Source organism: Desmodus rotundus, chromosome 2 (assembly GCF_022682495.2).
Source record: "Desmodus rotundus isolate HL8 chromosome 2, HLdesRot8A.1, whole genome shotgun sequence".
In the NCBI taxonomy this organism is placed as follows: domain Eukaryota; kingdom Metazoa; phylum Chordata; class Mammalia; order Chiroptera; family Phyllostomidae; genus Desmodus; species Desmodus rotundus.
The window spans coordinates 190,204,538-190,227,462 of NC_071388.1; the positions used below are offsets into that span (position 1 = coordinate 190,204,538).

A 22,925-nucleotide genomic window follows, 5' to 3' on the forward strand; every position below is an offset into this window, starting at 1 on the left:
ACACATATATACAGATATAAATATATATACATATATATTTGTATTTTGAATTAATATTCTTTACCCTTTTTAAAGCGTAACTATATATGCATGTGTATATGGATACAAACGTACTGTATTATTTATAAATCTGTGCAAAGACACTCACAGGAACAAAAGAGGAAAACCATGTTTCAAACTGCGAGGAGCCCTGGGCCAGTGGATGGAGCTCAGTTCCTGTGAAGCCTCGTAACACAGGTTGGTCAGCTCACCGTCACTTACTGCCACTCATTCTAAGTTGCACTACAGATTGTACTAGAAATGGAGATGTTAGGACCAGGTGGCGTAACACAACGAAGGCAACTGCAGCAATCATACGAAGCCACTCCGAGAGTTTTGGGGTGATGATGTTGAGGTCCAGGAAATAAGTCCCACATGGACTACCCATGAACCAGTAGGACCTCAGCCCAGACAGGGAAAATGACCTGTCCTCCACCCAAGCCAGGCTCCCTGAGAAATGTCTGTATATTCTAAATTTCAATACAAAACAAAAAAACCCACATAGCAAATTCCACCTACTAACGCAGAATTTGCATTTCCACTTACCAGCCATCAACTCTGCCCACAGACCAAGACTGCTGCTTTTCCAAACTGCGGAACAACGGCGGGTTATGATACGATACTGTGGAGGCTGCCAGAGGATGTCCACTATCTGCTCGCGGCATATTTGGAACTGACTACATAGATTCTCACCAAAAGCACCAAAAGCCAAGGCCTTGTCTTTGAGTTAAAAGTCATCTACTTAGGAACCTCAAGTGTCCCGCCCCTGGATGTCCCTCAGATCTGTCACAGATTACCATTTTATCCCACGTTAAACAGAATGCGTGACCACCCATCTCAGATCCTGTGGAAAGCCCAGGCTCCCTTCACTCTACCTGGAAAAGGAAATCCAAGAGTGACCCAAAAACCACTGGTAAAGGGAAAAGAATAGAAAACCACCCAAGAAGCACTCAGGCCAGCGAACAGAACAGAGCAAACATGTAAAACATGGTGGCCCCAGTAACAGTTCACCTCTTAACCACAAGAAATCCAAGACAACAAATGTAGCCAGAGAGTTTTGAATGATGGTCTATTTCTTGATGTTGACTTTGGTAATCACAAAATCAAATCAATAAAACAAATCTAAGAGGATACTGAGTGGAAATTTTCCTATTGCTCAGGAACTGACAAAGAGCCACATTTGAAAGCTGTAAATGGTATGAGGTCTGTCCTGGAAAAATCCAGCCATTGTTAATGAAACAAGAACGGTTTGTGCGACATCACTGTAACCTGGCAGTCAAGCAGAGTGGACTGGAACGCACATGTGCGAACAATGACAACTTCGCTGTACTCACCAATGAGAGCCATAGATGCTGTTGAGTGACCATGAGTACTGTGTGGCCATTGCATTCACAATGACGGAGTGAGTAGAGCAACGAATCCGCATCAAAGTTTGCATTAAGCTTGAACATTTCTCCACGGAATAAAACTATTCCGATGATTCAGAAGTGCTTTGGGGATGATGCAATGAGTACAGTGCAAATAAAAGTGAGGCACAGATGCTTCAAAGATGGTTGAGAATCTGTTGAAAGTGATGCACGTTCTGGAAGGCCTGCAACAAGAACACCTGAAAATGTTGAACGTGTACAGGCTTCAATCAACAAAGATCAGCGATTGACAGTGTGAGAACTACAGCCGATCTGGGGATTCCAGAAACTACTGAGCCCAAGGTTTTGACACAGGACCCTGGTATAAAACATGTTGTGGCAAAATTCATTCCACGGTTTCTGCCAGCAGAGCAGGAGGAACATCGTGCAGCAGTTGCTAATGACTTGATTCAACCTACTACCAATGAGCCAGATTTCCTCAAAAAGGTCATAACTTTGAAGGGGACTGGGGCATCATTGTCCTATGTACAATGTTTCTTGTAGCTCCTTCAATAAATGCCTCTATTTTTCCTATCACACAGCTGGATACCTTCTGGACAGGCCTCACATATATGTGGCATGATAAGAGAGCAGTCAGTGCTGGGCTGTTGTATCCTAGGTGTTTCCGCCAGAGCCTTAACGAGAAAGTAGAATCAGGCCTACTAACATCAACCTATGCCCAGCCCTCCGCAACTCCACCAGTAATATACAAGGAGGAATGAAGAGGGAAAGTGAGAAGTGACGTCTAGGCAGCAGTTACGAACCCACTTCCAAATGCAGTGATCATGATTAGAGGCACGTGAGGTGGGAGCCTCCAAGAGAAGCACTTTAGAGTCTTGGGAAGGGGACCTATAAGAATGAGGGAATGTGTCTTTCTCTCCAACTGAATGCTTGCTGGAGGCCCTCCTAGCGCTGCCCTTGGAGTGCAGGGGAGTGTGAGGAGGGACATTCTTGAAGAGCACGTCAGATTCCCAAACTTTGGAGGTGTATAGTTCCATAGATAACAGGACATCCACCTCCTTGGACAGTTCTCCAGAAAGCAGGCTTGCTGGAGAACCTCAAGGAGAAGAGCAGCATGTGCTTTGACATAGGTCACCTGTGAATAAAATGAGGTGATTCTAAATGTCATTCCATTTTCCTGTAGGTTTAGTGATTTTGCGTCACTGAGAGGAGCCAGGAGAATTAGAGCCAGAGGACCAAGCAACCTACATTTCCAAATGCTTCTTCTTTTCTAGATTTTTCTAAAACTCTCCATTTTTCTTCATTCCCTTTCATGGTGTGTCTGGTACCATTGTTTAATGGTGCTGTAACATGAGCTTCAGTTGCTTTCCAAGTAATTCCAACACAGCCTCCTTCAGCATTGTGCTTCATGAGATCTCAGGTGCAAACTAGCCCCCAAATGTGTCCACTTGTATCCAACCCCACCTTGGCCTAGACCATCACCACCTCTCACCTGAAGTTCTGCAATGGTCTCCACAGCAATCCTTCTGCTTCTAGTCTTGCGCTCTCTCATCTACCTGCTCTCCACATTGCAGTACAAGTCATTTTCCTACAACATAAGTGGATTCTGGCCTTGCTCTGGATGCAGAATAAATTCCAAACTCCTCACCTTGCCTTACAATACCCAGCAGGGTCTGGCTTCTACCTCCTCCTCTGACCTCACCTCTTTGACCTAATGGCTTATTGGGTGACCCTCTAACTCTTCCCCTGCTACTCTCTTCTCCCTGCTCTATGCTGCACCCACAGCCTTCTTCTTGGAGCTTCTGTCACATGTGAAACTTTTTCATGCCTCCAGCATTTATTCAGTCTGTTTCTTCCATTTTTCTCTCTCTGGATGATTGACTCCTCTGTTGGAAGGTCTTAGGTAAGGGTCATGTCCTCTGAGAAGGTATCTTTGACCACTCAATCTAAAGTGAGCTCCTCCTGCTATTTTCTGCCATAACATCATGGATGGAGGTAGGCAGAGGGGAGTTGTTCATTCATTGATCACATTTTAAAGTGAATATTAGAGTATACATTTTCTCAGCTTTTATTTCTCGTCCCTGGTGATGAGAAATCAAATCTAAGATTATTGGGAATTTCACAGTGCAAGGAAAAGGGGCTGTGGTGGATTGACTGACTGATGGAGGAAGGTCCTTCAGAAAGAGGGGAGAGGACCTGACGAGTTCACGGACATGAGTAAAGGAAAAGAAAAATAAAATGATGCTTCAGATGTCAATATGCTTTTGAATAAATAACCCTACCTCTTCAGTGAGGGAGAAAATAAGAGCAAGCATCAAAAGAGCAAAGTACTGGGCTTCAGAAGGGTGAAAAAAGGTCAAAAAGCTGCTAGAGCAAATGGGGAGAAAAGCTGATTAGGGACAATCAAAATGGATTTGCAGTGCTACCAAACCAAGTCTTCATTTAGTTATCCAATAAACATGTATTGAGTTCCACCTCAGTACCAGGCAACGCATCTGTTTCTAGCATCGCTAAGACAAACAGGCACCGGTTTGTGAAATATCCCCTGGGTCTGAATCAGAGGGTACGAACTGTGTAGCATCCATGGTGCCCAAACCCCGACCGCCTCCCTTGGCTCCCTTTGGCTCTGTTCAGAAATGAGGCACCGGTCCCTGACCTCCCCGGCTCAGGGTGGGCTCTTCTATTTCATGTAAGTATCATGCGGGACTTAGTGTATGAAATTCACAAATCCCTCATTACAGGAGCTCCTGCTGTTTGAAGATTTTGCAAAATGTGCCCATTTCTCCTTCACTGACCTTCTTCGTCCCTCCACTTCTGTGGGCCACAGGGGCCTTTAGGTACTTTGGTTATCCCATTGTCTTCTATGAGAGATAGAGAAACTAAATTATAATAGGAATATTTTTAAAACATGAATAACTTCAACACAATTTTTTAAAAAGTGAATAACACCGATACAACTCCTTCTGTAACCTGGCCACCACTTTACCTGTTCAACCAGTCTCAGCTCTGCCGCAGCCCAGGTTAACTCCTCCTGGACTCGTGAGCACGTCAAATCAGCCCTGTGGTTGAGGCTGTATGGCAGCAGCCTGCACTTCTCTCTTCAGTCCTCCTTGCAAGGCCAACCTTTTACTAAGTTTCACCTCAAGCCCTGTATTTTTGACATTTCAAACACTTCTAAATTATCAGAGAATTCTAGAATATTATCATGAATAATATCTATTTTAATAACAAAATTTTAAATCGATGGCCCTGGTGTTAAAAGGTAAACCCCTAAACCCACAACATAATCAGCCCACGTGAACAATTCAAATATACCATCCCTTGAAAATGTAAGGCTGCAGCTATTCGGGTGAATAGTCCCAGAATGAGATTTAGAAAATAAAAATAAAAATCAGAATGCCAGCAGCACCTAACGTTAAAAAGGGAAGGGGGGTGAGTTTAGATCTTATGGCTAAGAATTAAATAAATACTAGAAGTATGCTATTAAATTTAATAACCTAATGAAAATGCATCAAAAGGCCACACGGATGTTCACAAATAGCTGGGGCACCGTTGACTCAGATGCACTTACTCCATCTCTCAGGAATGCGAGTTGCTAATGGCAGCTTGAGAGATGAGGTGATCTACCCATAAACACAGGGCTCTGAGTCAGCCTGAATGCTGGGGATTTCAATGCCAGACACATACACTTTCAGCTGGAGGGCATTTGTTGAGAGCTGCCGTGGAGAATGCCCACACTTCGAAAAAATGCACCCCCTTAGCAACCAACCACTAAGGAAAAAAATACAAATCCTCTAATCAGGATTTGGAAGTTGGAAAAAAAGAGTATGACTTGGTATCCTGAAGTAATTCCAGGTATACAAACAAAAATAGATCTAGAAATACAGGTTGGATACTTCAGCTATTACCCAAGCTACCCAGCCTTTATGATCCTTGGGAACTCTGCCAAATAAGCTCTGAAAGCTCAAATCTTATTTTTTTTAATTCCTGAACTGTCTTCTTCACACTGCGTGAACAGCACTCAGCAGTGGCATTTCTTTGGGTTGGTGTGTTGGCCCCATGTCATGCCAACTGAAATTTTTCTGTGGAAAGAAGACACCTACCTGTAAGTGAGACCTATAGGAAAAGGAGAAACCAGCTACAAGCTGGTATTTCCCCCAATATATCTGATCACTTCCACGTGTTCACTCACCCTAGATATCAGCCCAAATAACTGATTACTTCATGGAAGTATCAAGGACTGGTGATAAAGGGGGCAAGCACTTTGCCATTAAATAAAAGGAATTCCTGGCTTCCCCTTCCGCTTCCACCACTAATCACACCTATGACAGAGGGTGGGCAAACCAAGTAATCGGTCTGAGTCTCATTTTCTCAACTGGTACAGCAGGGACTCAAATGCTTGCTCTACTAGAACTTATTCAATATGTGCTGAGCGCTTGCTATGTTCCAGGGACTCTAGTGGGTGGTATGCTGGATACAGTCACTATTTTCAGGCAACTTTCCATGTATTTAGAGAGGAAGACCAACATCCAAACACACAAATTATATGTAGCTAAATTTATAAAAACTGACATGAAGAAAAAGTAAGGGGTACACATTGAAACAACAAGAACCACCACAGGGAGATATAACTTAACCTGGGAGAATATCTCCTTAGGGAATAATATTTAAGCGAAGAGGGTGGGAAGGTAGAGGGTGGAGAGAACATTCCAAGACAAGGGGATAACATGTGCAAAGGCCCCAAGGCAAGGAGGAGTTTGACACGGTCCAAGAACAGCAAGAAACTGCTGTGGTTACATTGAGGGGGAGAGCGAGCAGCAGGAGATAAGGCCCCTGGTGTTATTGCAAGAATCCAAGAGAAATGTGTGTGAACATGCTCTGCAGAGCACAAAGCCCTGTACCACTGTGAGAATTAATGCAATCCTCAGAGTTGCAGGTCAGGAAAAAAAAATACAAATTTTACTGCTTCCACCCTTCCTAAATTGACCATTTCTTTCATTTTGGCCATCAACCAAAGTGTCATATTTGCAATTTACATTGATATTACAAGTCTGAGAACAAGACCTGATTATTTCTTCTTCACGTACCCAATCAATGTGGCTTCTTTAAAGCCAGAAGAAAAAAATTACTGCAGACTTTTTATGTCTAGGCTACAAAAAGCAGAAGAACTTAAATGCCAGGATTCCTTTATATTTACATTGTGCCCTGTTGTGCCATTCAAAAAAAAATGGAGAAGAGCTGGACATTCCCTGTATTTATTGCCTCCAGCTCTGCCACTCATTTTCCACTGGAATTTTAAAAATGTAATGTGGAAAACTGGTGGGGCTGGGCTCATTTCCAACAAATTCATTCACTCATTCATTCACTTCTTTATTCATTCAATCAGCAAATAATTATTATATGTCCATCTCTGTGATGTCAAATATGGGGATTTGGAGATTGCTTTTCATTTACTAATTTAATTATTGAGATGAATCAAGAACCTGGAATCAGATTTCCATTTAAGTCAGGTTCTTATCTCCTTGATACAAATAAGAGTGTTAACCCTTAAGGATGATTCAAGTTCCAGTTTCACTCTGGCATCAAGAAGGCTTAAAAGCCAAGGGTCAAGAGTGGGTAGGAGGGAGGGACAGAGGGAGAGAGTAAAGGAAAAGAGAAGAATACGAAGAGAAGGAAGAAGGGAGGAAGGGAGGGAGAAGAGGAGAGGAGGGGGCGGATCGAGGCAAGAAGGGAGAAGCAGGACCCCAGTTAGAGCATGGGAGTGGGGTGGGCACTGATGTGCACTCAGGGTACCCTGATGGCAGGGACTGTGGACAATGTACTTGAATGTGAGCTCACTGCACTTCTCTGAAGAGTGTATCAGGAGACAGCCTTGCTTGGAAGAGATTCTTAAACCAAAGTCATCAATAAAGCTTGTGCCTACTTCAGTAAGTGCTGTCTCCAGACTGTTCTGTCTTCTGTCTCCCATACACTGAATACCTTGGGAAAACTGAGCTGACAGTGATGCATAACAAGATACTAGGCAACTGCTGCAATGAGAAACAGCACGGAAGGACTGCTTCTGAAAAAGTCCCACAGAAGAAAGGATACAGAAAAAAGGAGGAGGAAGTAGAAGTATCATTAACCTGGTCAGGGGAAACTGGGAATGGGACACTGTTCCGAGAGGGTAAATATGACATCATTTTGGGTATGATTAGCTACAGAGGGTAAAGCTGACTTTTAATTGAATTGCCCAGAAACCATTAGAAGCACAGAGCACTAGAATAATTTATAAAATGCAGAAAAACTTCTCAGAACTTAGAAAAATATCTTCCTTTAAGATTTCATGTCACTTTATCAGCCAGTTTCTGCACGCATATATAGAACTGGAATTAATGGGGGAAGGAAAGTAGCTAGCTATAGAATCAGGTATTTTTGTTTGGTTTTTCCAGAAAGAATAACAAACAAGGTAAAACAAGGCAACTGGGAAAAACTGGTAAAGAAAAATGTCAAGAGCTAAACTAGTTAGAAGTTTACTGTTAAAAAGGGGATAGTCTCATATTCTGTGCCATATCCGGAAATAAAACTTAGATATAATAGATAGTAAATTTTTAAAGGAGACACAAAAAGCCTACTGCCAATAAACACATCACATATGCTTTACAGAGCTCCTCTCCGGGCCACTGAAGGAAGGATACAATAGGAAATCTGAAAGACCCATAGCTCTTCCCCTGACTCCTCCCTGCTTGGCCACTTTGGACATTCCCATTATCAGTTACTCTCCTTTCGGTTATACACACACTATAAACAGTCCTGAAATCCCTCACCAGACTTTGCAACAGTCATCTCACTATCTGTTCCAAATTATCATTTTGACTCTTAAAAGTGTAAAAAATTAGATTAAATGTTCCCTGACAATTACCACCACCAGCATACCATCACGGCCACCATTCCTGCCAAAAATGCTTTCAGTAGAACTTACCAAGTCTGTGTTTAAAAGGAGATTAAATTGATGTGAAAGTTCCGAGTCCTTGCCATCAGAAGGGAACTGCCACTGTCAGTCTCCTTTGAACACACATTAAATATTTATCTGATTGGAAAAGCCAATTCTTAGGGGGGGAAAGCTACCTTTGTATTAAAAAAGGCAAGGGCTTCATATTTTATGACTTATTTTTACCTTGTCAGCCAACAGACTTGAGGAATCACTGTCAGGCATGTCTATGGAACCGTTTGAAGAGCTAGTTCTAGGTAGCCATGGCTTGTGCACAGAAGAAAACCCACTTAGGAACATTCACATAAGCGATGCCCCTACACAAAGGCAGTAATGAGCATGCAGCTTTGCTGGAAGTGTGTGCCTACCGACCATATTTAGAGCAAAGAAAGCAACTGTGTGACATTCCCCCCAGTCTCTGAACTGATTATTCACCTCAATCTAAAAATGGAAATAAAGTTGTTTTTTTTAATTTGATAGCAATGTATTACGATGAAATGTAATCTTGGTTTCTTTCATCAAAAATTAACTTCTCCAATCAAAAGGCACATTACCATGCCCCAGTTCCAGGCTTTATTCTCTCTGATGTAGACAATCTCAATGATCCCTTAATTGGTCTCTCTTCCTCTAATCTCTCTCTCCTCCATCCATCCCCTAGAGTGTCAGGATATCTATCTTCCTAAAAAACAAATCTAATTTAAGAATTGTTTCCCTCCCTATTCATGCTAGAGGATAAAATCCAACTCGCCACCATAACATTCCTATTACAAATCTGCCCCAACCAACTTTACCCTCCCACTACCATTTTCGGCCTCTGCCACTTAACCCTCATGAACACCCCATTCCTTTCCAAATGCTCACACCTCCCCTCTTGCTTTCCCTCTGCCTGCAATGCTGTCTCTTCACCTGCACCTGTCAAAACCCTACTCCTTCAGGAACAAAATCTTTGGACCACCTCTCTCATCCTCGGAGCCTTTAAATGCCATTCTGTTTTGTATACTTTGTCTTTAAACATTTGCTATTTTGTTGGTGTTGGGGGACATGCCGGGTAAACCTTTATTCTGTGTGCCATGTAACGAGAAGTCTTAAAGTGCCTTCTGCACACCTCACTTGCAGTGCATTATGTGAGGTTTGTAAGTTGCTTCTATGTACCATTTGCCCCTCGGGGAGGCTTTCTGATCTTTGAGATTAAACTTATCCCTCTGTGTCAACCCCACTGCTTGAAAAAGTTTAAGCACTCAAGTGTCTGCCAAATGGCACTGATGTACAAACATCTGCATTAGCAGGACCAGCCAAATTCAAGTTCATTCGTAGTCATAAGAGATTCCATAGAACAGTTATTGAAGTCCATCCAGCCTAATGGTTTTGCAACTTCTTCTGGTTCTTTGGTTGTTTGTTTTCAGTAGAGCAATCCTGTTTTCAACACGTTTATCTGAGCGCCCAAGACTAGAACAGGTAAGTTCCATTCATACGGAAGCCAGAGGGAGCCTATCCACTTGCTTCCCGCTCCCATCCCCCGCCATTAAGGGCAATCTGAAGAACACAGTTTCAAAGCCACTTCACAAGAGTTAAAAACTACAGAGGAAGATGTTCACCGAAAATTGTAATACCCAGAGTTTCTACTATTTCTAAATTTTATCAGAAGCAGACACTGCATAACTACCTACTATCAACTGAAATGAGTTCTGAGGATATGATATCTATCTTCTGGTAACCTCGGGGGAGGTTAGATGGTTTCTAGTAGCAGCCAGTCTCTCATATGCCTATGTTAAAAATTGTTCTGAAGAGAGACTTGCTTAAAGGCAACGCAGTGCAGTGTTGATGTGCCCAGGTCTGGGGTCAGGTCACCTGGATTCATTTTTCCACAGTATCACTTACTAGCTTCCTTGGGCTCTACTTTTCTCATTCTCCTCATTTATAAAATGCATAAAAATTGTACCTCATAGGGCTTTGGTAAGCATACAATACTTTGAGCACAATAGTATGAGTTTGATGAAGCTACCACACATGTGTTCAGTGAATGCAACAGGGTTTAAGGTCCCTGACAAGAAAGACAAACGAAGAGTATCACAGGTACCACGGCCAGCATTCAGTGTTTTCCAGATGAAAAACAGTGTGCCCACCGAGACTGCAATTATTGCATGCTGCTTAAAGTTCACATTGCCCATTTTATTAGCTCAAAGAATCGGCCAACTGATTTCACTATTCCCTTCCTTTAAGGAAAAATTTCCAATAATAATGCCATCATTCAATGCATGCAGGCACACGTTTATGTTTCCAAATGATAAATCCTACCAAGTAACAACAGTTTCCCCAAGGTTTACTAACACTGCTATTCTCTAGCCACGCAGGTACCATCAGGGACACCAGGCCTATTTGGGTACAGCTGCCCTGCAGATTGCTCAGTGGTATCTATGTTGAGTTTTATCACTCCAAAAGCTGTTCCAGGAACTCAGTGGAACAAATATCTGCCAGGGAAAAGTAGGAATCTTAGAGATGAACCTGAGATGGACAGAAGGTCAAAACTATTCCAGGTAGTTAATCTGAAATCAAAGCATCCTGATGATCTTATCACTGTGAGTACAAATGACAGGTTGTCTCGGAGCTCCCTATTAAATCATTTCACTGGACTGGAAAAGCAAAGAGCAGACCTAGATGATAAAACAAAGGGAAGCAAGCACATGGTGGTCATCTTAAACTTCTTATAGTACAATTATCTCAGGTTTAACTAATAAGTGAAGTGATTTTGTAAGGCTGCTAGTTGGTAACGATTTCCCCAGTTCAGTAGAATTATACCAGAGTGCCTTGGCTGGACATAAGGCTGAGTGACCCAATGAATGATGGGACGATGTCTCCCTCCCCACCACCAATACCACAATGGTGTCCTTTCTACATGGCTCAATCTCTAGGGGGAGAGTAACGGTAGGGAAAGTCACAAGATGGAGATAGTGGGATACGGTACTTGGGAATGGAAACAAGAATGGAATTAGACAAGATAGTGTGGCTCAGCCCCAGATCTCAGCTCTGGTGAGAGAGCATTCTTTCTATTTCTGTTCAGATCACGCTATGATTCTGAAGCAGTGAGATCTTCCAAGAATGCATGGTTTTAGTACCTCAAGGATTTTCAACTTTGGAAGCACAGGAAGACACTAGGCAGGGATGCTCCTTGAGCAGCAATGGTAGACATCAAGTAGCTTCAAGTGACTGTTGGTGATGAACATTCGCAGGGCCACCAGACACCAGTAATGAAGAGACTTGTTCATCACCATATTGGCAACCCAAGGCTGATATCCTTCGACAGAAATGGAGGCACCCAGCCAGGGTACACAGCTTGGTGTTCATCAAGCTACTAACAGAGAGTGCGGATGTTAATGGACTCAGTTGCATATCTTCATCGAATATGAGAGTTTCGCAATGAAATTAAACCAGTAAGTACTCTGTGCAAAATTCATTTCACTTGAAGAAAAAGTTTCTCTAACTCAGCAGTTTCAATCTTTCAGCTTTTATCAAAAGTTGGCCTGAGGCAATTTATAATGGTGAGGAATAGTGTTAGTGAGTGCTAAATACCAGTTCCCATCCTGTCTCAAAGTTTTACCTTTGAGATAAACAGCAGATGCCAACCTGGACTAACTCACTCTTAACTCCCCCACAGAAATCACTTCACAGAGAGCTACTCTGATTCTATACCCTCCTTTTTTTCTTAATTAAGTGTTGATGTAGACAATGACAACAGGCTTACTAAAATGTTGATCACTGACTCTTGTATAAAAACTTTGCAATGAATTCATCTCAGCACTTAGAATAATGGTGGAGGTAAGCAAATTCACTTTAAAAAACTCCATGTGTCATTTCTCTTGTGGTTTCACTTTATTCTTCACCAGATGCTCATGAGAAGATAATTATTGTTATTCCCACTTTACAGATGAGAATGGTAGAACTCAGGTAAGTTATAACGTGTCCAAAGTAAACTGTGAGCGAAGGGCAGAACAAGAATCAGAACCCATTTCTGTCCACCCCCAATGTCCACTCTACTCTCCCATGGCCTCTCTTGACAAAATGTTATTTTCTCCTTTATAGATTTATGATAGTAGCCTACTGGGTTTCCATGTTTTTGTGGTTTGGGTTTTGTTTCTTTTGTCTCCAAGGAAATACTTTGCTCAATGGTTCTAACATGATTTTTTACATATTTTTTATATAATTGCTCTTAGGTTCTAAGAAAATGTTTTACATTTATTTAATCAGCTAAATTGCTCTTATAGTTTTTCATATAGCATCATTAAGTCTTTTGGGAAAGTGGGGGTACATAAGTAATCAATAATTTAGTAAGCATTTACTCAGGCACTTTCTTTTTTTTTAACCTTACAATTCAAACTATAAAGTAGGTGCTTTAGATACAATAGATAGTACATGAAGTTACTTTGAAGTTGGCCTTTTTAATAAACCTTTTACCTTTGTCATCTTCTTCCATCTTTACTAAGAATGGCACCACATATGCAACTGAATGTAACCATTTGAAAACCCTGGAGGCATAAGAGCCATCTCCAACCCACATACCTGCTTGCTCACAAAAACTGATCCAGCAATGTGGTTGCTGCCCTGGTTATTGGGCCACTGTCTTTTAGGAAGAGAAAGTAGAATGTTCCCAACCAAGTGGCAATTTTCATTGTATCCCATTTTGAAATTGCTATGTTTACAATAGAAAGGACAGTTGGGAGACCCTTGGTGTTTTGCAGGCAGTCACTGGGAGCTCTCTGCGACAGGAGTGTGGCTGACTAATGGACAGTGTCAAATCATTCATCCTCCTTACATGCTTAGCTGAGTAGTGAGGTCAGAAACAGTTATGTAGGCCTGCAAGTCAACGTGGACAAACCAGTCTCAAACACCAACAAAGCATAACCTAGAAGTTAAGGCTCAGTGGATTGCAGAATACCAGCTGCTGCCTGTAAAAACCGAGTCACCCTGGAAAGGTGTATGGGGAGTGGACTGTCTAAGGGTAGCTCGAACCTGAAATATCATAAAAAGTTTGGCAAGATTCATCTGACCCACAGACTATACTGTAATTACATGTGTGTTTAAGGGATTTCATCAGCACCCACATAGATTAGTCGTTCAATGTCTACAAAGACTGAGGTGACATTTTGGAAACTTCCCTTGTAGGAGAAGGGCTTCCATATGTAAGACATGTAAAAATGGGTGCTGTCCAAAAAGATCTTTCAGGATACTAAGTAGAATAATGTTTTTTCATAAACCAGGACCCTTCAGAACAGAACTAGGATCTGTCTGATGGATAAACTTTTATATCTAAAAGTCTTGGTGTTTTAAAAACCAAGTTACACCTCAGTCTAATATAAGGACTTGATCTTAAAAAACAAAATGCAAACAACTCCTTTAGAGCTTACATTCTACCATCACTTAAAAATAAAATACATTGCCCTGGCTGGTGTGGTTCAGCGGGCCTGCAAACCTAAGGTTCCCCGTTTTGATTCCCAGTCAGGGCACATACCTGGGTTATGGGCCAGGTGTCCAGTAGGGGGCATTCGAGAGGCAACCACACATTGATGTTCCTCTCCCTCTCTTTCTTCCCTCCTCCCCCTCTCTAAAATAAATAAAATCTTTAAAAATAAACATTTATTTTTTATTCCTAAATTTTAATTTCAGTAAATACCTACTCCTTTCTCAGACAAGTGTTTTGTTTAAAACAACACAAGTTTAAAAGCCTTTCCTTCACCATTCTAAATTAAGACACATCAGGGGTAGAAATTTAAAGAAATGTATACAACGAAAACAACGTAAAGAATACTAAAACAAACAAAAAAACTCAGCAGAAGAGAAAGTGAATACACAGGCTTATGTTATGAAATCATAGACACAGCTGGGGAGCACATATGTTGGGGACACAGAGCACCTTCTGGATTGTCTCTCCCCCGTGGGGTTCTGGTGGTGGCTGACAATCCGCATCCTCTCTTCCTGGGCTCCCTGTGTCAGCTTTGGTCTCTCAGCCTGGTCTGTGAGTGACACATCTGCGGGCAGCTCAGAGCTTACAGTCTAAAGGCTTATAACCAGAGTGGATAAGAAGCCTCTACCTCTAATGTTGGTTAGAAAAATGCCAAGATGGACCCTGGGCAACACAGTATGGGTCACATCTTTGTGACTGGACCAATGGCCGTGGTGTACTAGTTTGGACCACCAGGATCTCAGTGTGCCCAGGGGAAGAGAAGATTCTGATCATCAGCCACCATCAGAACCCCATGTTCAAAGTTTCCTCTGAGCAAGCAAAACAATGAGCATTTACTCCCAAAAGTATTTGTAGCTAATATTGTACTCTGATTACTCCCTATGTGCCCTTTCTATTTAAATCTCCATGCCAGTTATATATATACATAATGTATATGCATATATATGTACATTATATATATACATATATATTAATTTGGGACACAGGTGGAAGCTACAACAGTTGTCTTTGCAAACAATAGAGAAAAATGTATTTCTGACAAATAAAAACACGTCTGCAAAACCTGCTTTAATGTATTTTTGGAAGAGATGACATTCTATACTATTCCAAACTGAATTCTAAGCTGAAGAGTTAAAAATAAATAAATAAATAAAACTGAGGGCTCAGTAAATCCAACATAGGCTGTGTTGAAAGGCATCACTAAGAGATCCTTCTCAGGCTACCATGCTCTTCCAGGTGGGTCTGGCTGCTCACAGCGGCCACGTGGACTCTGGCCAGCCATGTTCTGGGAAGCAAGTTTCTGCCCTCAAAGGGACTTATTCTAAACCTCAGGCCAGAAGTAGGCAATGTAAAATATCTTTCTAAACCAAAGATACACCCTGAAACTGAAGAGCAAGAAAGGGCACTGAAATAAAGTCAAATAAGGTTCTTGGAGATAAGGACAGCTCAGACACTAGAGGTCAAAAGAGAAAGCAGCAGCCAGAAGAGTAGAGAACAGACCTGTTACTTGAGAACAAGAGCAGGGAGTTCCTCGCTTGGAATATCACTCATACGATACCAGAGATGCGCAAGTTACCATACGGATTATGTAATCAAAGAGTTATTTACTAGAAACAAGTACAAACCTGATTTAAAATTTCCTTTGGTTGAAATGCTAAAGTACCTTCTATGGGTTTTCTCATACCATTTCTTCTATGTTGTGACAGAAGTCTTCTGTTTGTGTGTGGACCAAGGCAACAGGGAACCTGGGAAGGAAGGCAGGGCACCAAATGGCAAAGAAGGATTCAACAACAACAAAAAATTCTGGCCTCCAGCCACTTGCACCTGGTAGAGAGTGTCAAGAAAAACCACAGAGATATGCCTGGGGCTTTGCAAGATTAAATAAATCTATTAATTCTTTCAACAAATATTTATTGAGTATCCATTACCTATCAGACAGTTTGCTAGGAGGTAGGGATAAAAAAATGTAGAAGACACAGAGAAGACTGCAATATCAGGGCGAGGCCAGCAAGTAAAGTTTGCATTATAATTAAAAGTTTAATGGGGGTATATATTACTATAGAAACCTAGATGGGGGCACATTTCACTCGAACTGATCGAAACGAGTGGTGGGCCAGAACCAAGATATAAAATGATGACACAATACACTATGCACAGGAAGGCCAAATCAAAAGACTAGAGTTGAATTTAGAAGCTACCAATGGGTAAGGAAGTCATGCCCAAACAGATTTATTAAAAATGTTGGGCACTTCCTGCTTTGGGATGGGCAAGAAATATTAAGATAACAAGTTAAGTACATTCTGCTGAAACCAGGAAGTAAAGAGGATCATGAGAGTTAAACCTAAGAAATAACGACAAGAATACTTCAAAGATTTCATGGACAAAACTGGAGGTGAATTTAGAATGAAACATAACAGATAGGTGTACTGTTCATTTTCAAGATAACAGTTCACCAACTTAATTTAAGGTTTGCTCCCTCCAATCTAGAAATCTTCCAAAAGAGGGACAGGAGTCCTGATTTGTCCCTTATTCAGCAAGACTTGCGATACAGAAAACTTAAAAAAAAATTCTTCCTGGCTCCCCCTTTTCTTGTCTCCTTCCATGACTTCTTATAAGTCTTTGATCATTTGAAAGGAATGTGTGGGTGGTGTGTAACCTTTAGAAACGTTTTCTGCCAATTTACTAAAAGGAAGTTTTCTTTCTCTTTTTTCCCCTTGCCCTAAGTTCGGCACAAAACCGCGCCTTACTGCATTGTTCAAAGGTGCTCAGAGGCGCCCTTCAAAGGCTCCAATGAAAAGAGAAGAGACTTGAAGTTGTGAAACCAGACAGCACCCCTTCACAACCAGTTTTGTGGCCCCAAACAATCCGGTCTCTTTGTGTGGGATGGCTAGTGGTTGGTAAGTCACGTTACAAGGTGTATTTATAGACCATGAATTAAAAATCAATAAAGAAAACCAGTTATCACCTCCTAAGAGTCTCAGAATGAGCAAAGAAAATAATAGCCAAAGGAATGTCTGAGAATCAGAAATGCTGCTATTATGAGGGACCAGGCTAAATACAACAGATCAGCCTCAGATAAAAGAGTTCATTTAAAATGCCAGGGATTCTGGCCAAGTCTTCTATAGACCCCAGGGTTCTTCAGATAGTGGCTTGCACTTGAATGATGAGCAATAAACTTTGCTGAGGAACCACCAGCAATGATTGTCAATAAACAAGTTGATTCGCATTTGTTTCATGTATTTCCCATTTCAGTTTGAAATACGCATGGTGCGTAAGGATGGTATCCTTTTCAATAAGTTTTCTTTTTATAAAATATAATACTGGGACTCATGGTACCTATTACAATGGACACCGAAGAGCTGGGAGCGGTAACTAAATGACAAATTCCATCACTCAAAAAAATCACCTGTTGCGCTGATAACCTGAGTTACCAACTCATACCCTGAACTGGAAAGGTCTTCTTATTTCAAGAGCTCAGAGCTGGTCAACCACTTCGGAACTGCCTCCCAAGTAGGGCAAGTTCCACAGGTAGGAAACAAGGACCTAGTGAGAGAGACCCAAAGGACACCTTCAGTTTTGAAATAGGAAAAGTTAGACAGTGGGGGAGAGAGAGATGTAAAGCATACACACACATCAAGAAAAGATGGTATCAACCATCGAGATGACTAGGTTTCTGTAGTCACTGAAAGCGGCCTACACAGTGGGATGTACTTAGCCGAAGCGTGTGCAAGGCCACCCACTTCAATGAGGAAGAGAAAAATCAGAACGTACATTTATATTTATTTCATCTTAGAAAAAATTAAAACCTACTAATATTTAATATATGGAGTCAAAATAGCATGTATATTATGTATATGCATATTTATGGGGTTTGTGTTCAAACATATTTCTCTGGTTGGCTTTTATTATTCATTGACTTTTTATATCTTTTTGCCTGTTTTGCTTATAGCTGTTTCCCAAATTTTAGAAGAAGGCTAAGATAACAAAGCATTCAAAATTTTATTTTGGAATGAATTGAAATATCCTTGATTAGAAAGCCTGGAGATGACTGGCTTAAAATGAAGTGTGATAAAGGTAAGGTTTTTTTTTTTTGAATGATTAAAATAGATTCAAGCATCAAATCGTACTTATGTTTTCAAACTGTATAGATAAGAAAGATGTCCATCATTGGTTTCCAGCAGATATCATGCCCTGTAAGTAAGGAAAGGATGAAGCAAGCAATTCAAGGCTGAAACCAGGCCCCTCTGTAGGCCAGAGACGAAGCATCTTCTATACCGCGAGTTGGACACCAGAGAAGACGAGGGTAAGCTGTGGTGATGGAGGAGGGCCTGGGGGAGCCTGTGGATTCTGAGGGACCTGAGACCAATACAAATCCCAGCCACACACACCAAGAAGCCACTAATATACCCGGAGTCCACCTTTAACCAGATGGCAAAATTTCCACATTTTCTCAATGTAAAAGGAAAAGAGAAAGTCTTAAGAGTTTCTTCAACTTCGTGTATGATCGTGGCACAAGAATCAAACAATCGTATAAAACTGAGATTTTCTTAGCATCTGGGAATTTTTTTACCTTCTACATCTAGAAGTATTTTCTTGCTACTACAGTGAAAACAAAAAATATTGTCACAAAAATTATTGAGAGAAAAAGGTGAATTGTGAATATAGATATAAACCAGTCCTGAGAGACAGAGTTAATTCCTGTCTCCCAATGAGATATGTAGCCTTTACAAGTTACATCTCCTTTGATTTTGGCAGGAACAAGAAGCAGCTCTGCTAAGACAAAGTAACAGTTGTTGTTGTTGTTATTATTATTATTTTCCAAGAGTACAGAGTAAAATCAGTATATCTTAAAAATAAGCCCTAGGTGTCTAGTTTTAGAGTATAATAGCTTATTTTTTAACAAGTAGGAAATACTCCTTTTTCACTCAGCAACCATGTCAGTTTCATAACAAAATGAATTCTAGATTGCTCTATTAATAAGTGTTGAGTAGCCATTTTCAACCTTCAATACATGTCAAAATTCTAATAAATTTACTTTTAAATAAATGCAATGTCCATGTGAACATATCAAACACCAAAATAGATGATTAACAAAAGCAGATAAAGGAAAATATGAGCTCTGTAAAAGGTCAAAGAAAAATTTCAAATAGTTAGAGTTCTCTGCATTCACTCTCTGAGGCTTTCTGAAAACTCCTTTAGGGGCAAAACCTTTCCCAGAGAAGCAGTTGTGAAAGTGGTTTCAACTCTTCTGATGTGTGACTGTCTGAATCGAGAAAACACTTCCTCTGTCTGCTTATCAGGAGGCGCTTGAGTATGCAGAAAGGATGAAGTTCCAAGTGGAAGGTACTTCCCCAATACCTAGTAACTTGTAGTTCTAAATGCTGTGCTGTTTGCACATTGAAAAGGTAGTTTTTAAACAAGCATGGGCTTTTTGTATTTTAAAAAGTCCTGTGTGGTTTTTCTTTAGAATGGGAGTGGAGAGATTATAAAATATACTTCATTATAAGCTGAGATCTTAGGTATAGAACAGTGTCTTGCATTGTTGTTCTCTTGGAAGAAATTTTTATTCAAGGTTCAACTGAGGCTACCTCTTAGCAAAATAATGGAAATGTGGAAGATGGAATTCATGCTCCATCTTTTACTGCTTTTACTGCTAAGTTTCACTCACCGATACAGTCACTAAACTACTTGTAAAATGTCATTCTCTTTTCCAAAAGCATTTAAATTTTAAAGGGAGCATCCAAGCTCCAAACTGATCTAGAGAGTCAGTACAATCCTAATAAAAATTTCCAAAAGGTTTTTAATCATTTGTTTTTAATCAAAACTAATGAACTGATTCTGCAAGTTACATGAAAATGCAAATGACCTAGAATCGCCAATGTAATTTTTTTTAAAAGAACAAAATTGAAAGAATTACACTACTTGATTTCAAGATTTACTATCAAGCTATGTAATCAAGACACTGTGGTAGCAGTAAAAAAAAAAAAATAGACATGTAGGGAATGGGAAAGAAAGTCCAGGAATAGAGCCAGAAATCATATAGTTTTAAACAAAGGCACCAAGGCAAGTCTTTCCAATAAACTGGAACAACTGGCCATGTATATGAAATATAATAGCAACCCTGACCTTTCCCAGAAATTAAATGGATTTTAGATCTAAATGTAAAAGCTAAGCTATAAAAACTATGTAAAAAGAGAAAATCTTTGTGACCCTGTTTAAGTTTTTTTTTTTTAACGTAGGCCCCACATACACACACAAGCATAAACTATAAAAGAAAACAAAACACAAGCCACAGACTGCTAGCCACAGACTCCTTTACTATCTAATAAAGGACTTGTATTCAGAATACACAAAAACCTTTTACAAATCAATATTTTTTTAATGAATGGGCAAAAATTTATAGACACTTCACACAAAATAACATGAATTGCCAATCGGACTGGCCAATCAGCACTTGAAAAGATATTCAACATGATTAAACATAAAATAAATATAAATTAAAACCACAATGAGATACCACTCTAAATCCATTAAGATGGTTAATTTTAAATGACCAATAATAGCTCAGTGTTGGCAAGAACAACTAGAAATCTCACACTGCAAGCGGAAATAAACAATGGTACAACTACTTTGTAAAACCTCTTTTTAAAAAAAAAATTTTCCTGTTTTAAGTTAAACCACCCATTGGACCCAACACATGGCTCCCAGTTATTTACCCAGGTGAAATGTAAGTATATGTCCACAAAAATACTTGTACGTGAACAGTCATAGAAACTCTATTCCTAATTGTCAGCAACTGAAACCAACACCAAATCCATTAACAGATGTACAACAAAATCCAGTCTACTCACACAATGGAATACCATTCAGTGATAAAAAGGAATGCACTACTGATAGATGCAACAGGTTGCTGAAGTAAAAAATCATTATGCCCAACTATAAAAATATATAGAATGCTTGCTGTGGTCAGGAAGAGTAGCAGAAGTTGAGACTAGATGGGTGTCAAAGGGCAAAATTGTGAATAACCTTGCATGCAAATGAGTTTGAAGTTACCACAGGGATAATTTATCACACTGGGGCCTGGGAATGCTATAATAGCTCTAGCAGTAGGAAGACTAGTTAAAACACTATATGTAATAAAATTATACAAAATAAGAGAACAAGGAATAATACAACATTCGAGATCATTGTTAAGGAGAAGAAGGATACAGGCTAGGAAAGAGGTACATAGGGAGACAATGCCAGTCATGGTTCTGGTCCTGGGTTGGATGGTCCTCACTGCAGTATTATGCTTTAGACGTTGCTACATGTTACATAGTGTATCTTATATGGGTCAAACACCATGTTATTTAGAAGTGAGGTGGACAGAGTTTTAAAATATCATAGTTTTTTAATTATCACTACAGATGACAAGAAATTCTTAAAAATCTTTAGCATCTTATCCTTCTATCTGCAAGAGTTGACTATCATTCCACCTCTTTGACAGAATACCCACATATTAAATGTCCTGGATCCTCTACTCAATTATCCTGTGTACTAAGAAATCTAAAGCTGGTGGCGTGGAAATAGACTGTCAAACTTCAGGGCATGTGAAAACTCATATTGCTACAAAAGAGCTGCAGCACAGGCTTTGTTGAATCATACCCGGCTTTCACTACTCACCTGGGAGTTGAAAACAAACAGCTTTTCAGTCTTACTTGCCCTGCTCCTGGCTTCACCAGAAGTGAATAAGGAAAGTCAAGGATTTGTGTGTGTGTGTTTTTTTTAAGATGATCAGAAGATTACCAAGAAAATATATTCTGATGAAATTCTCAAGGCAAGTTCACATCTTAGTTAACAATGTAAGTGTTCTCTTTGCCTTTATTAGAGCTTTTGATATCAAATGAGTCTCTCCTAGATGTTGACCCTAAATACTGGATTTTACAACCTGGTCTGCTCCTGTTTTCATGCTTTGGAGTCGCATGCATTAGGGAGTGTTGAGATAGACACATATTGAACAGATCTGGGAGGTCTGGGAGATCTGTTCAATATGTTTGCAGGAAGCATATTGAAATGAATTTTAGAGTTCAGTGGAGAAGTTTGAAAATACTAGCTTTGAATTATGCTCATCGTAACAGATTATAACATGTGGATTTGGGTTTAAACCTAGTTATCAGTTGTTTTGCTTTAAATCAGAAAAATATACAGTAATTTGGCAGGTGTCAAGGAATCCTGGATTATAGAGGCATAAGAAAGCACGGGTAGGACCTTAAATTACAAAAATTCCTAACCAGCATATATATAAATCAAATGCTATAGTTACAGAAATTACTCTACGTTTCCTTTCCTTTTTAAAATTTGTTTTGTTTCCTCGGTCAGTAACATAATATCTTTCCTTTCTGTGGTCATTTTCACTTGTACAAGCCAAGTGCATGACGGTCACAGCAATGTTGAGTTTTTGTTATTCTCATTGTGATCACACACACACACACACACACACACACAGGGAGTACCTAGGGTATTAATAACTCTGGAGGCATGACTATTCTGAATCATGTAATGACTACTCCTATACCGTTGCATATTTGTATTTAGAGTAATGAGATCACTTATTAAAATACATTTTAGGGCAACCATTACCATAAACTATAACCATCTGAGTGCCAATAAATGGAGCTTATGTTTTATTCACTTATTTTGATTCATTTTAATCTAAGCTCCATCGAACTTTACGAACACTTGGTAGCTAGCTAGAATTTATGAGGACTACTAAAAACACGAAATTCTTCAATCTGTTACCTCTGAATAATCTGATTGAGAGAACTGCAGACATACACATGACAAATAAAGCTTATGGATATATTTCAGGTTAAGTAGAGCAAGTGATGTAACCTGAGAGAATGTGAAGAAATTATCGGTGCAGAGGGAACCAGAAAAACAAAGTCTTTAATTATAGCTCAGGAAGGTATGCGTGAACTTCAGGTGCTTGTCCTTAACTCATTCCTGGGACTTAGGATATAATACTTAAAAAACTGTTTTTTAAATAAAAACCTAAATCAGAAGTCTTAGTAAGGTTGGTTTCTTAGTCTGTTCAGGCTACTCTAACGAATTACCA

General features: G+C 40.1%; 1 long non-coding RNA gene across 2 annotated transcripts in view; it reads right to left on the minus strand.

The window, feature by feature from the left end:
- Positions 1 to 15,539, minus strand: part of LOC128780337 (uncharacterized) — a 114,876-nt gene extending 99,337 nt beyond the window's left edge. Inside the window, exon 1 of one of the 2 annotated variants that reach the window (XR_008426261.1) lies at positions 15,457 to 15,539. This is a non-coding gene — a long non-coding RNA (uncharacterized lncRNA). Of the gene's footprint in view, positions 1 to 1,373; positions 1,613 to 15,456 lie in introns of those variants that run through there. The other variant, XR_008426260.1, reaches the window with a different exon arrangement.
- Between the last annotated feature and the right edge of the window lie 7,386 nt (positions 15,540 to 22,925).